Consider the following 17,141-nt stretch of genomic DNA (forward strand, 5'->3'; position numbering starts at 1 on the left):
ATGTGGTAAACTTGAACTTAAAGGAAAATATGTTTATTTGCTCAAGAACTTTGGTAATAAATTTTCCCTATTTGTATCTAGTTTAGAATTTTTCTATATTTTTATTTATTCCAAATGCAGTGTATTTTTATACCTTGAACTCTTGATTTTAAGACAAACTTGAAATGGTTTAAGCAAAAAAAGAAAAGGAAATGGGAAATATATTGCTTTTAATAATGGAATCTTCTTGACTTTGCTTGCCTCTCTACTGTCTTATATCCTATCAATTAAGATAATTTGACAGAATGAGATCCCCTTATTCTCAAATTTCCCGCAAACGTCCCACTCTGCTGCGAAGAATCACTTTTGTGGACAGGGATAGAATGTTCCAAGTAGCTAGGTCTGGATCCTGTGTGTGCTGTTGGAGATGTGGGAAGTAAGAACTGGGCAATGGTGGTGCTTAGGAGGCTTATGCAAGACAGCCCCTGTATGCACACAAACTGTCACCATGTCTGTCTTCATTCTGACGTCCAGCACTCACCTCAGCTCTCACAGTTCTTTTTTTTTGTTTTTTGTTTGTTTGTTTGTTTGTTTTGGTAACGGAGGTTGAACCCAGGACCCAGGGGCACTTAATTATTGAGCCACATACCCAAGCCTTTTTTTGTATTTTATTTAGAGACAGGGTCTTGCTGAGTTCCTTAGGGCCTGACTAATTTGCTGAGACTGGATTTTTTTTTTTCCCCCAACAGATGAAGCTTGTTTTTATTTCAAGAACTGATCTATGTAATCTCTGAGACCACTACCTACAGACACAAGAGGAGAGCTTTATCTCTTGGTCTCTTCCTCCTTGGACAGTCTTGATGATCTCTTCCTTCTTGGCCTGCAGGCGCTCCTCAGGGCGCTTGCATGTCTCCTTGGTCTTAGACCTGCAGGCCTCAGCCTGGTCACCCAGGAGCTTCTCGCTAGCCTTATCTACCTTCAACTTGTGGATGTGTTCCATGAGGATCTGCTTGTTTTTGAGCACATTCCCCTTTACCTTCAGGTAGAGGCTGTGATACATGTGACGGTCAATCTTCTTAGATTCACAGTATCTCCTGAGCAACCTACGCAGAATCCGCATCCTCCTCATCCAGATTACCTTATCCAGTATTTGAGCATTAGCTGTACCCTTTCGCTTACCTGTGCCCATATGCCTGCCCTTCCTGCGAGTCAATGTATTTTTCCTGCATTGAGCATGGGAATGGACAGTCACTGATTTGCGGATAATCAGCCCATCTTTGATCAGCTTCCGGATCTGCTGACGAGAGTTCGCATTGGAGATCTCATTGGTCTCATTGGGATCCATCCGGACCTTTTTCCCACAGTGGAGGATGCTGGAGGCAAACCTCTTCTGAAGCCTGAGCATACTCATGGCTGCAGCTGCAGCAGCGAAAGGTCTGAGACTGGTTTTGACTTTGTGATCCTCCTGCCTCATTCTCATGAGCTGCTGGGATTTCAGACATTAGCCATCCCGCCCAACTCACAGTTTTTTATTTTTGTCAGCAGTGGTTGTTGGCTTACTCATTTTTATGTGCCGATAGAGCTTTATCTTTCAAATGGGATCCATCTATTCAAAGATCATTTATCCAGTCTTAAAAGCTGAGACCTCTCTTGTGATGTGATTCAAAGAAAGCCTGCAGATTTTACCAAATATTTCCTTCCACAACCTGACACAGAGATGCACTTTTTTTGGTCTTAAGGGTCTTGCAATTTTCTAGTTTTGTTTAAACACAAATGTATACTTAGAGCAGTCATTCTGTTAGTCACTGAGCTGATGCTCTAGCAGAGATTAATTGATCACTGGCCTTATGGTTTGGAGTTGAGGTGAAGTGTCTCTCCGAAGCTCATGTGTGAGATAATGAAAGAAGGTTCAGAGGAAAAATGATTGGGTTGTAAGAGTTTTAACACAATCAGTGATTTAATTGCCAATAGGAATTAACTGAGTGGTAACTGAAGGTGGGTAGGGTGTAGATTGACAAGGTAGATAATTGGGGGTGTACCTTTGGGGTGTATATTTGGTGAATTGAGTCTAGTCTCTCTTTGCTTTCTGATCATCATGTGAGCTGCTTCTTTCTGCCACACGCTTCTGCAATGATGTTAAGCCTCATCTTGAGTTCTGAGGAATGGAGTCAGTTGTCAAAGGACTGAGACCTCTACAACCACGAGCCCCCAAATAAACTTTTTTCTCCTCTAAAAATTGTTCTTTTCAGGTCTTTTAGTCACAGCAGTGTAAAAAAACTGACTAAAACAGCTGGTGATCAAACAGTTTTTTGAGGGAACGTGTCTAAGGAAGGCAGAATATTAGATAACTTTTTCGTCATAGTATCAATTATTACTTAACCTAGCTCTACAATTTTCCTATAGTTATTCCTGCATTAAGACATCTTGGGGCTGGGGTCGTGGCTCAGTGGTAGAGCACTTGCCTAGCATGTGTGAGGCACGGGGTTCAATTCTCAGCACCACATATAAATACATAAATAAAAAAAATAAAGGTTCATTTACAACAACAACAAAAAACTTTTAAAAAATGACATCTTGTAAAATTCTTCAACTTCAATAAAAAATACAGACTATGCTAAATATGAGACAAAAGCAAACTAAAAAAAAAAAAAACCCAAACAAAAAACAAACCAAAAAAACCATAAAGTTTTCTTATTCATAGGAGATGAGAAAAATAAAGGCATTTCAAGTGCCAAACCATAAGAAGACAAGATATAGTGGCTACCATGAGTGTTTGTAGGGTCAGGAATCCATGTCAGAGAAACACAATGTTATTATCTTTAAACATTTTTATACATTTTTTCTTATGTATAAAAATTTAAAGAGAAAAACATTTAAAAATAACAGATATTGAGATCATAAAAATATTAGACATAAAAGTACCATTTTATTGAGTTGGATTGAAGAGGATTTAATTAAGTCTGTAACAATGCCTTCTGCATGTGTGGCACTGATATGGTTGGTAAGATACATTGATACATAAAATAAACTAAAAACTTCACTCTTCCTGAACTTATAGTGGAGGACATACATCATAATCGGTGAAATAAACCACTAAAATACATAGAATAACATAAACTTACAAATGACATGGGAGGACAAAGTATAAAGTAAGTTATAGAAATAAGGAGAGGTAGTAATGGTGCAATATTAAATAATGTAGACTTGATTGGGAAGATGATATTTGGGCAAAGACTTGAAACTGGTAAGGGTGTGAGCCACATAGAAGGCAGAGGGGATGAACCAGTGCAAAGGTGTCAGATAACCATGAATCTGGAGGGTTAGGAAACGGAAAGGGGGTTGGGATGTTTGAACAGAATGAACAGAGAGCGTAGGAGAGAAAAAAGTCAGAAAGGATATCATTTGATATTTTATACCAAAATACTTTATTACAAGTTGATCATATCTTCTGAGATTCTAAAAGTTTAGCCACTACATTTTTTAAAATGTGTTTTACTTAGTAAATACAATTAAATTAACAAAGTCTGAGCTATGGCCTTCTTTGGTTAGATATTTTTATCTATTTTAAACTTCCTCAATTTTGAGTCTCATAAGTAGATATGAACCATTTCCTAAATTGATGTCTCTCTCCTGCATGTTAGAGGAATGCTCATGAAAGTCTATTTTCTTTAGGATCCAAGGGTGCAGATGTACTGTGTGTCACTGAGCAGTCACAACACTAGACAAAAATAAGGGTATAGCCTTGCTGCAAATTATGTCTAAGAGTGAATACCTGCAAACAATCTCCCTCTAGTGTCCAAGAAGGAAAATGTGCAAGTCTTACTTCAGTGGAATGTTTCAGAAGTTGGGCTGAAGTAGTTCCTGACTGGCGTTCAGTTTGGGACTTACCACTGTAAGTCTGGGCAATGGGGACCTCATTATTATTCAGAATTTTCAATAAGGGAAGAGGTTTGATTTCATCATTATGGCTTAACTTACTTGATGCCGAAGATTTTCTAAGATCAATAGGTACTACGTGTGCTTGCCAATTTGTAATTGAGATTCTAGGTATAATTTATTTCATAACATCTGTCACTATGACAACTCTAGGTGGAGACGAGGTGTTTTGAAAAAAAATATGAAAACAGAAAATCAAAGTTTTTCTTTTTGTTTACTGTGATATATTTTGAATTATCTGTACTGAAAATTTATTCGTAGGCCTATCTCCTGCACTAAGTGACACAATTTATGACTTATTTCTCTCAGGAAATGTGAATGCCTAGAGGACAGCAATTCATTTAATGTCAACCTAGGTGAAACACAAGAAAACAAGTGTGTGATTGAAAATAAAAGACTGCATTCCAAAATGGATCTTGTGCCATTACTCTTTGCTCTTAGTAGTAAATTGAGAATTGATAGAAATGCTTTGATTGTTTGATTTTCAGTTTTTATAAAAACTATTTTATGAATGGTTTTAAAGTCAAGTTTTTCCCTCAATAGGCCTTGAATTATTTTTGGATATTAACATTTTTAATGTTTCTGGATATTAACATTTTAAAATTATGCTTTTACCTATTCAAATAATATTTAAATAAAAGTATCTCAACATACAAATCAATGAAACAGAAATAGAAATGAGCTGCAAAAATTTAAATAGTATTAAAATGTGTACAACAAAAAGTTAAAAGGTGCTCTTCACTGACCCCATTTCCCTCAATCCAACCTCCCTGCCCACAGTGAATCAACATCAGGGGTTTTGACTTTCATTCAAATGTTGAATGCTTATGCTCATATATACCATCACAGACTGTTTTGTGGTTTTTTGTGCTTTCCTTACTTAATTGTATAATTAATTGGAAAAGTGTTGCATGTGTTTTATTTGTTTCTATTTTTCTATCTTTATATTTCTTTAATGACATACTTGCCTGTCCATATATCATATATTTGTCTGTCTTACATTATCAAGTAAGTTCCCTCTCGCCATCATTCATCTCTATCTCTTTCAGCTCATTTGCAGAATATTGTCTAACCAAAGACAAATTTTTCTCTCGTTTCAGTTCACAAGACAGAAAATATTGCCCTTACAGTCTGAGTTTGCATCTTCTTCTATCAAGAACTCCCAAGACACATTGTTGTTTCGCAGGGAATGCAGGAACTCGTGGGCCTTACTGGATTGGATCAGACCGGACACCAAAACCATCTACTGTGCTCAGGAAGACAGGTGGCATTGTAGGAATATGATCACCCAAATCCTTACCCTCCAGTCACAAGAAGCACAGAAGACAAGCAGTTCTCAGAGAAATAGTTTCTCTGAGATAGGGATGGGGATCTGTGCCTCTGGGCATTCAATTAAGTATCTAATTATTGGTAAACCTCCTCTTAAAATCTCAATTTAGGGATAAAACCTACCTCTCAAAGATGGTCTCTAGCTTCTGGACCTATATTATCATTATCCATTCTACTCTATGTGCACTGCCTTGTAATCAGAACCAACTGAAATACCTAAGTGGTGATGAACTGAAAATGTTCACATCACCCAGCTCATGACCTACCGGGTTCACCTGTGCTTCAACTCACTCATCCCTTCCCTGAATTGGACCCATTTATTTAAGATCCATGCATTACAATCATTTAATACATCTCCTGTCTTCGAATTTACAAGTTTCCTCCTCTGCAACCCCCTTTTCCTTGTGGTTTGTTGTTGTTGCTACTGCTGCTACTTCTGCTGCTGCTGCTGCTGTTCATAAAAACTGGGTCATTGGCTATGTGGAGTTTCTCACAGTCAGGATTCGACTGGTTCCATCTCCAGAGTGAAACACATTAATCACGTTCACCTGTATATGGGAAATTTGGTTCTTCAATCTAAAGACTTGATGAGATTTAAGTTAAATTCCATGGCAAGACTGTTTGATAGGAGGTCATGTGACCTACTTGAATGAAGCAGCACAAAACAGTTGGCTTTCATAATTTCTGTAGCATCATCAAATACTGGTGAAAAGACATAGATTCCACAAATCTTTAGGGATTGCAACATGGTAATAGTCTATCATTTATTTTCATGTATGAAACCCTATAGGAAGAAAACTCAACAATTTATTTGGTTATCCTGAGGTATTGTGAAAATAGAAAAGGCAGGATAGATGCTTACTTTTTATCCTTTATCAGTTTTAAGAATAATTAGCTAGTTACTTTACATCCTCCAGGGGTGACTGATGATTTTTAAAATATTGTGATAAATGATGGTCCAACCATATTTCATTGGTTTTAATATATTGCAGTTATCATTCAATTACTGCTTAATTGCTCAGTGTAGACTCTTTATGTTGGCTCCTGGATCCTTGGGACATGGTTTCATTTGCCTTTTTAAATTTTCTTGCTTTCAATCTTATCAAGATATAGATCAATTTTGTACATTTCTCATCTCAGACTTGCAGTAAGCTTTTTCTCAAAAAACCCCTGGATTTTTTAGCAGGAAGTTTAGAGTAATAAAAAGCTTAAATTCCAGTATACAGTGTTCTTTTTTTTTTTTTTTTTTTTGCAGTGCTGGGGATTGAACCCAGGGCCTTGTGCTTGTGAGGCAGGCAATCTACCAACTGAGCCACATCCCCAGCCCCAGTGTTTGTTTTTATTTAGCCTCATGAAGCTAAATGAAGGAACATCTGTTCCTTCTTTATCCAGTACCCCAAACTCCAGTCCCCAATGCACAAATGTAATTACTGTTGCATAGAAGTCACAGAACAATGCAACTCTACCACTTAGAATATGATTATTGCAAATACTCAAAAATGAAAAGTTATTTCATAGTTCTATAAAATATTTATATAACTACAAAGACAACTGTTGGGAAATAAGTCTAGTTTATATCCACAGCCATCTTCAGCCTATTTCTGTTCATGTTTTACTTTTGTGGTTTGATTTTCTAAAATCATAGCAAAAGCATATATAGCTATATGAATATGTATTTCAACCTACGATTTCCTAGATATATGATTTCTATTCATAGAAGACACATTTTCCTGTTTTGTTTTGTATATATGTGTTTTGTTTTATTTCATTTTGTTTTTTGTACTGGGGATTGAACCCAGGAGTGTTTTACTATTGAACTACATCATCAACCCTTTTGTTTTTTATTTTGTGAAAGGATCTTGCTAAATTGCTGAGACTGACCTGGAACTTTCGATCCTCCTGCCCTAGTCTGCCGAGTCACTAAGATTACAAGCGTGTGCCATTATTTTTGTTTTTATTTTTACTTTGTGATATGTCTTGGAGGTCATGTAACGGATAAAGACATTACTTATTTAATTTTACAGATGCAAAGTATTCCATTGTGTACTACAACTATGTCCTGAGTTTCCTCCACCACCAACATTTGGATTGTTTATAGTCCTTTAATATTACAAAGTGTTACAATGTGTCTATGTCTTTTCTTTTTTTACTAGCATATCTTAGAATAGATTCCTGAAAGTGTGATTACACATGACTTTAAGAGCAAACTCATGAGTAATTTTGCTAGATAACCAAATTCCCCTTTATGTAAAGTGATGCCATTGTATATTCCCTACCATGCATGTGGGCAATTGTTTTCTAGTATCCTTGCTGCAGAGATATTGTCAAACAGTTGGACTTTTAAGATCTGATAGGTAAGAAATGGTAGTTTGATATAATTTTAAATTTCATTTATTATATAGAGTGTTTAAAATTTTTTTAAATTTAATTTTATTTTGTCTAGACTCACTGTTAATATATCTAGGCTATTTTCTCTATATATTTATTAGACTTGCCTTTTTTCATTTTTAGAAGCTCTTCATATATTAGGGATATTCACCACCTTTCCAAAATGCAAATTTTTTTTTCTGTTTGTCAATAACCTTTTAACTTTGTTTCTAGTTTTTGCCATGGGGGAAAAGTCATTTTTATGAAATCAAATATTCTAATCTTTTCCTTTACTACTCCTGGATTCTAAGTCAGAAGTAAGAATGCCCTGTTAATGAAGGAATTCACGTTATAAAGAAATTCATCTGATTTCTTTTTTGCCTTTTACATTTTTTCATTTCTGCTACATTTAATTTTTTTATGCATTTGGAATGTACTATTTGGAGCGTGAGGGAATGGATCCAGTTGTAACTTTTCTCATATAAATGAATGCTTCTTATTAAAAACCCATCTTTCTTCCACAGATACTTCTAACAGCTGCTTCTACCACATATACTAAATATCCATATACAATTGACTCTATTTTTGAATTTTTTTATTGTGTAATGTTGGTCTGTGCTATAGTTTGGATGTTGAACCCCCAAAGTTCCATGTGTTAAAAAATTGGTCCCCAGGGAGGTTGTATTGAAAAGGGTGGAACCTGTCAAGGGTAGGGCCTTGGGAGAGGCTCTTAGATCATTATGGACATCCCTTGAAAGGTACTGTAGGATTCAACCCTTTGTCTTCCTCTTTTTTGCTTTCTGACTCATGAGGTAAGCAGTTTTGTTCCACCACATGCTCCCTGACATAGCCATCCAACACTCTACCCAGGGCCCAAAGGAATGGGGCCCCTAGATCATGAACTGAAACCTCGCAAACTACGAGTTAAATAAACCTTTGCTTTTGTAAGTCAATTATGTCATGTATTTGTTATAATACAGAAATCTGACCGATACAGTCTCTGTATGTGTTTATGGGTCAACAACAAATTAACCTCTTTTCTAGAAGACTTGAATTTCTGGTATTTATGTTTGTATCCTTCCAAACTGCACTCTTCTCATTTAGTATTTCCTTGATTGTCTTTTTTACTTATCCTAAAAGATTTTGATTCAATACAATACATTTACAATAAAATTTCCCAGGAATTTCAGGAAAAAGAAACCTGTTGCATTTTGTTAAGACTGTACATTAATTAGTACATTAACTCAGGAATAATGGACATGTTTGTAATGTTAAAACTTTTATTCCAAGGAAACAACTTTCTATTTGCTTAATTTTACTTTTCTAATCTTTCATAAGTAGTACAGTTATTTTTGTATTGACTTTTTTATGCTTCAGTTTATGTTTATTGTGCTATTAACTCTAGACAATTGACATGAAGTCTTGTCTTCCATTTTAACTTCTAAATGTTTTTCTTTATGAAAGATTATTAATAGTATATATTGAGTTTTAAAAGTTCTTTCTTTAGTAAGTTTGTTTTTAGTGTTTTCCAGATACGTACTTACGTCTTCTACAAATACAAATCCTTAATTCTTGTGGCTATAATTAAGTTTTCTAGCTTAATTCAGTGTTACCTCTAACACTGGAGATGGTGGATATCTTTTTCTTGCTTCTGACTTTTTCATTAAACATCAAGTGAATCCCTATTAATAACAATTGTAACTTTTATAAGGGAGCATATGTACATGCATACATATTCATAAATTCTCATTTTATTTAGTAATTTTTAATATGAGTGGTATTGTTTAATGTTTCTAAATGCTTTCACTGCACCTATGGAAATGTTTATGTAACTTTTCTCCTTAGTTCTGTTATACTAATGGAGCACACTAAAGAATTTCCTAAACTTACATTTCTAAATAAACCTCATTTAGTCAAGGGGTACTATTAAGAAGGCTACTAAATTTACTTTACAGCTTACTATTTTATTTATGATTTCATCACATTGGTAATCACAGGAAGATATGTCTCTTATTCTCTCTCACATAATTCATCACTTCATATAGTTATTATGTAACACCATGTTCCTCTCTGAAAACCATCATGTAGTCTTAGTCCAACAGGTAACTGCATATTAAATACCAATTCTTATTTCAGTGTTTCTCCAGTCACTTGATTGTCTTAATTGTGTTTTCTGGTAACTTTCTAATGAAGGACTTATGGAATCGTATTCTCTGACATACATTCAAAAACCACTTTATCTGGAAACTTGTACATGAAGATCAGTTTAGCTGAATTCAAAATCCTGGTTTCACATTTCCTTTCTTTGAATATATTATATATGTTACTTAATTGACTTCTGATAAAAAAATAGATGTTGAAATGTCACTTGTAGGTGACTGAACCTTTCTCCCAATTACTCGGAGGATTTTCTTTATTAAATTCAATATTTTAACTAGAATATATTATAGCATTGTCCATCCTGGATTTATTTTAACCTGTGAAAGTTTATGATATGTAATTTGAACTCTTTTTGTTTTTGTTTTTATAGAAAAATTTTTAAGTTGTTGTTTTTAGTTTGCTTTGTTCTATTGCTTGGGTATCTTATTTGGGCTAAACTATTATAAATGTTTTGAATCCTCTTTTTCTTTGATACTTATTATTTTTCTTAAAATTAAAAAAAATCTCTTATTTCTGATTTTTCTAATTTTTGTCCTTTGCATCTTATATTTGTCTTAAAGAATTACATATTTTTTTTTGTTCTTTCCAATTCAATCTTCAATTTTAAATAACTTTTTGTGTGACATCCCCTTTCGAATCTTTCCTTTTTAGAAAGATACCATTAGAACTTTTCTAATTCTCATTACTGATTCTTGTTTGTAGCTTTAATATTTCTCTTAATTTCTTTTAGAGTATTCTGAAACATTAAGTTACTGGTTTGGGGTGTTTTCTGGGCATTTCTTTTGGCTTGCCGCTAGTAGTGCTGTTCTAGTCCTTATTCTAATTTTGCTCATATTAAATCTATACAGGATTGGGTCAAGGTTTTTTCTGATTGCCCACTTTCAAATCAAATAAATTTTTCTTTGCTCTTTGAGAAAGGGTTGGGACAGAACTTTTCTAGCTTGATCTTTCTTGGCATTTCCTCTTCTATTGTTTTTATGAATTGATTTTAAAAACGGTCTCTTATTTTTGAGCTCTGCTTCCTCCCCTTGCTCAATTTTTTGTAGAGTTTCTTTCCCTTTTCCCCTGTTGTCCCTGGTTTGCTCATTTGGATTCTATTCCTAACAATCTCTCGGCACTGAGGGGCTTCATTCCTTGATGTAGGGCCCAATGCAGCCATTTCCTCCTCATTCTACTATTCTCATCTTAGTAGTGTGATTTCCACTGTGGACCTGCTAAAAATCTGAGGATTTTCTTCTTAGAGCCCCATGGCTTTCCTTCAAACCACCTCTTTCACAGGAATGGATATTAAATAGGTCTTTAAGATGGGTGATTCCCCTCCCCCCACCTTACCTAGTCCTAATGTCTCTGTGTGTTGCTGTTGTTTTGGTTTCGTCGGATCTTTTTCTCTGGAATTATGTGGCACTATAGGATTTAGAAGAACTTTGCCATCATGAGTTCCCAGATTCTACCTTCAGATTTTTATCCAGACAATATTTTAAAAACCAACAGCTCCTCCTGCCATCCCTGCAGGAACCAATGGGTATGAGTGCTGAATTTCCTTGGATTTTGTCCACATTATTTCCAGGTAATTAGATGAAGTCAGATAATAAGACAGTAGTAAGTTGAAACTAAGTAGGTATTAAATTCCAGGGCATTCTACACATTAATTGAACTATTTACAGTATCATATACCTGCCTTAGATTTGGGATAGTTTGGAAGAGTGTTTACAATGCCAGATGAGCAATGTCTGCATAGGTCTGACAGCAGAAGTTAACTCTTTATCTATACTTGGATAGAGGAAAACATTCTAAAATAAACTAAAGAAAGAAAAAAAATATGGAATCTATTATTTGAGGATTATTGCAACTTTTCCATGGGAGGAATAGATGAATTTATTCATTGGTTCTCTGATAACTCTGGTATAGGAATGACCTTTTAACACTGTGCTCCAGAAAAATTACTTCGTAATCATCTTCAGCTCCTGACTCTTCATCCTTCTTACCAAAGCCAGAATGCATTACTTTTCTATGATACATGAAATTGGACCTTTCCTAGTGTAGCAGAGTAATAATAACTATATAAGATCACTGATTGATTTTTAAACCCATTACTAATAGTTAACAGGAACTCTTGTCAAAGAACAATACCATGATGGGTTGCAATTACCATTTCCCACATATATGGATTTACTTAGGGACATTACTTAGAGTGGGTTCCTTAGAGGCATTTTAAATGGCCATTGAAGCAGAAAATCAGATGACTATGCTGATTTAGGAACTGCTTTATAAGTAAGTGACAGTTATTGTATAAATTAAAATTAGCGGTCTTAAGCTGTGTTTACATTTGGCTTAAGAGAATGAAGAGTGTAGGAGTGTAACAAATACAACTTTTGTTTGGATCTTGCTTCTGTGGCCTTCTTAAATGGATGACCTCCTAAATAACGCTAACATATAAAAGGAAAATTAGGTAATTCAGTGAATTTCAGACTAGTACTTAGAAGGTCCTAACTACATTTCACCCTTTGTTTCTAGAGAGGGTCCCACTTTATACATCCCTGATTCAATGCTAGCTAGCACTAATGGAGTGAAAACATATTCAAGATTATGAAACAAATTGTAGTTTTCAAACTGAGTGATTTTATTATATGTTAAGATCATTATTATACATTTTGAAATGTGAAATGCAAATTGACCAAAGATTTAAGGATATCATTTTCTTGTTGATGGAAAAATACAACATTTGTATTGGAGAATAAGGCTAATGCAATTTTAGGTGTAATGTGTAAACAGTTGTAATTTTTAAAAAGATATTACTTGATCTATGGCATAAACAAACCTGTGCATATATTCTTAACACTAATAACTAAAACGTGTTTTATGGATTTCATAAAGAACAATAAAAAAATGAAATTTGTGCTTATTCCAACACAGATTTCTTGATAATTTAAAGATTAAGTGGTCAAGAGTACATATATTAAAAAATGATTTCATGAGCAGTTTCAGTGAAATTAGATATTCCCACTGCTTTCATATGTTTAGCACTGTCTTGAATTAATTAAAGGTACTGTGATTCCAAGTGACTATTAATTTACTGAGTAAATTGAACAAATCAAATTAAATAAATGGACAAATTAAGTTAGTAACAGAACAACTTGCTGATTGCTAGATCACTCCGTTTTTGGTTGCTGCTTCTTTTTCCTTTGATCTACAATAATTTCATTTTTGTATCATGTACTCTTGTGGTTTATTGTTTCTATCTTTCATTAACTAGGTACTTTTTTAAAAATGTAGAAATGACCTTATCTTTTTGGCAAACAACGTATATTATTGGTTTTCTTTCTCAGGGCCCCAGTGGGATTTTGACAGCCACATTCAGACTCTGTTGGTCGAGTTCAAATTTAACCCACAAGTCGCATACAGAGGGAAGGTGAGAAAGTTAATAACACTGACAAAAACACAGTGGTTAAATGGTAACAGGAAAAATTTAAATAATAAATTTGGGTACATATATAACACAGTTCCCTAGTTAAGTCTAGGAACTCCAGCAAACCACTGTATGCCTTTTGTATGGAAATGCTACTCCCCCCCAAATATTTTAATATGTACGATATACATAAATCCATCCGCTATGGGTTAAATTGCATCTCCCACTTCCCAAACTTGTTGAAGCACTAACTCCCAATACTTCAGAATTTAACCATATTTGGATATACTGTCTTTAAGAGGTAAAGAGGTAATTAAGTTAAAATGCCAGAACTCAAGAAGAAAAATAAATGGATCACAGAAAAAGAGATACAGCACATAGAACCAATGGAAATTGTGTCTCATTAAGGGAAGGTTTTGGTGTTGAATATGATCACTTACATGCACAAGAATCATGAAAAGCTCATCAACCTCAGTTTCAGTTTATATATTTTGCACTTTTATTCATTGTGTTCAGGTGGTAGATGAAAGATCTTGTTCAATAATTTCCTTTCATTTGGGTGTCGGGTAAATTAATGGGAAAATGACCGATTTGTCAAGGTTCAAAAACAGATCACTGACTGACCAGTTATGTTTTTGATTGATTTACTATGAAATCCCATGAACCTTTTCACTTTTTCATATTTGTGTCAAGCACAGCTGGTGATACAAATATAAGTAATGAGATCTTTTCTCTTTAACTGGTCCTGTTGTCCATGAGATAGGTAGGATACAGTTAACAATGGGAACTATGGCAGGAATTAAATATGAATGTAATTTTGTTCTTTTAGTTGTTGATGAATCTTTATTTATTTATTTGTATGTATGTGGTGCTGAGAATTGAACTCAGTGCCTCACACATACTAGGCAAGTGCTCTACTACCGAGCCACAATCCCAGCCCCAACATGTAAGTTTTCACATCTGGTATGGAAATTATTCCTATCAAGAAACACAAAATACTTTTAAGATAACAGTACTAGTTTGCATCTATTAAAATTAAAAATGTAATTGACAGCAACACATGCTACTGGTTCTCTTTAGGCAGGATGAGAAACACAAAACTCCTGTGAGATAAGATCCAGAGTGTGAATGCTGCTAGATTATAGGACTACGTGGTTTGGTTTACTATAGAAAGGGGGAACTCACATAACCTTATTTTCCAGATCCTTAACCATCAAGATCCATCCATAGATCCATCCACATCATGGAGGATTCTGTGTGTGAAAATTGATTTGGAGGTCCTATAGAACTTACCAAATAGTAGTTTCTCTTCCTAATTTGCCATATCTCTATTCTTACTGACCTAAAATGACTATTGCTTGGGTCATTTCTTTGGGTTCAATCTCGATCTCCAATGTAGATGCATTTTCTCTATGTATTCTATTAAAATGTACATATAAATTCTGAGGAAAACAAGGTCTTTGGGCATATCTTTAATCTTTTTATTTCCATAGTCACATGAATTCAAGCTACCTGGAGAGTTGTAATTATCAAAAGAGAGACTGAACTCTGAGAGTGTCAAAATTCAGTATGGAGTGAGGATAGAGGAAGGATCTGAACAAGTTCTGAGAGGTCCTAGAGGCAGATCTCGGTGAGTTAAGGTCATAACCTAGGGCTGTCAGCCTGGCCAGGACCAAGGCCTCCACCCACACATCCGCATCCCAGGGCTCCACACTTAATAAATGTGAAGTGAATGTACGAACAACTGCTAAATAGACCACAGTAGGAAGTACTGATTCAGGGAGAGAGGTGGATAGGAAGAAAAACAGTAAGGGGTAGTAAACAATAAAATGACAAAATGTACATTTGACTTACCTTTGGGGTTAGTTATTCAGAAGGAAACCAGGCTTTGAAACACCTACTGAGAAAGTTGTGACTTTTCTTTGTAACTTGAATGACCCCACAGAGAAACAAAGAGAAGAGGGGAATGTTCAGTTGAAGACAAAATATCCATGCAGCAGTTTTCTTCTGCACAGGAGGGCCCTATCCTTACTTGTGTACAGTCTTGTTTTTATATATTTATCCTCTATGTTATTACCAATGACATAAAATCTATTTTTTATTCAAATAAAATATAAACTTGTGTCTTCCCTCTCAGGGAAACACACAAGGGGGGAAAAGTGTGGGATTTTGACAGTAACTCAAAGGATTAGGTTTATTTGCAGTTAGTTGATTTCGTATATGTGTATCTACTTGTCTACATGGGTTATGAGTGTTTGTGTCTATCTGTCAAATAATTTTACAGAGAGCATTTGGATCATGAACAAAATTAGTCATTACCTCCTTTTTAGTCTAAGGTGTATATGTTTTAACAATTGATTCCGCATGTATAGTTTTGTTTCACGTGGGAGAATATTTGTGCAACTAAATTTCATGTGAACTTTTATTTTAACTGTATTTGTAAAAGTTTGCTTTAGAAGCTTGTAGGGTGTTGTGTAGGTATCTGAGGTAATCTTTTTATCATGGTGCTAAGAGATTCTTAAGTAAATGTGCTGTGCTTGACATTATTTTCTGTTTAGCAGTACTTACAAGAAGTTAACCCTGTGTGTATGTGGAATATTAATTTGGTTCGAAGTAAAGAAAGAGTGAAGTGACAGAAATAGGCAATGCATCTTCAAATGTTCTCCATGTTCATTTGAATTTTTCTGCAACAAGTTTTAATCCCTGTTTGGTAGTGTACTTAAAACAAAACAAAGCAAAACCAAAAATCCTCACAACTTTCTCTAAATGAACAATTCCAGTTTGGTGGCAGGTCAGGACAGAGAAAGATGCATAACCAGAGCTGTTACGTTGTTCTGGGTCAGATCACTAAAAATCTGCACTTTAGATTTTAGCATTGGTTGGTGAAAAATAAAGGGGTCACTAACCTTCTTACTTAGTGACTTGTTAAATTCGTGCTCCTGAACATGATGCTGTTTGGCAGGATCTGGTGTCAAAGTTAAGTCCGAAAATTCTAAAGGGAAAGTTGCTAGAATCCTCTCTTCTTTGCTAACCATCACTAACTCCAAGTGGTGGCTTAATGCCTCGATTTTTCTGCTCCAGGACATTCTGGGAAGCAGAAATGCAATAACTTTTGAACAATCCCCTGCATTGCTTTGGAAGCCTTGACAGTTGCTAGCCAGACCTTACCAAGCAGTTGCCAGGACAGCTAGTCTCAGTGTTTCCGCGCCTGGTCTCGCGGCTGCCACTGGCGCCCCCAAGCGCCTGGCGCCAGTACTTACCAGTTCGTCTCGGAGCTACTACCTTCCACCTTGGAAGAAGTTAACTTGGACCTGGGGAGCCTAAAGGACAGACAGGAAAGACTTCCCTCACAATTTCCTAGGGGGTAGGAGACAGGAAGCAGAGGAAGTCAGAACCTCAGGGCCCCCACCACCTTCCCACAGCGTCCATTCCTGCCTAGGATTTCCTCTTTGCAAAGAGGGCAGTTGCAAGACACAGTAAGCTCATTGGAGCTGTGAGGTCCAAACTCTTGGAGCATATCCAGGGGCACCCCTTCTTCAGAGTCTCTCAGATACACAGAAGTACACTATGTGTGGTGGGATTGGAATTGGAGGAGGATGAAACTGAAAAGACCAAACCCTTTGGAGCAGGAAAATTGTCTCATCTTTCCCTTTTAGTTCTCTCCTTCCCCAACCCAAAATCTCCCTCTGGATTCCTTGGGCACCTGCTGGCGCACCTATATGGCGCCAGCCCAACACGCTCACTGGGCAGGACTGGTTAAAATCAAATTTGGGCGCACACAGAACACAATATTAACCCGCAGATGTTTGCTTCTTCAAAGCTTCTGTAGGGTTTTTCCAGCGCTCCTTGCAGAGTTCAAGAGTGAGGATGGGTGGGAGAATTAACGAGGGAAGGTGGCGGTCTTGACACGTGGGGAGGGTTTGCCTCTCTCCATTTCTACATTTGCCCTCCGCCTGTTTCCAAA

General features: G+C 35.8%; 1 pseudogene; it reads right to left on the reverse strand.

Annotated features, from left to right (window-relative positions):
• Positions 1-804: 804 nt before the first annotated feature.
• LOC124994924 (60S ribosomal protein L19-like) lies at positions 805-1,390 on the reverse strand (annotated as a pseudogene).
• Positions 1,391-17,141: the final 15,751 nt, after the last annotated feature.

The sequence above is a fragment of the Sciurus carolinensis genome, chromosome 10, assembly GCF_902686445.1.
Source record: "Sciurus carolinensis chromosome 10, mSciCar1.2, whole genome shotgun sequence".
NCBI classification, from domain to species: Eukaryota; Metazoa; Chordata; class Mammalia; order Rodentia; family Sciuridae; genus Sciurus; species Sciurus carolinensis.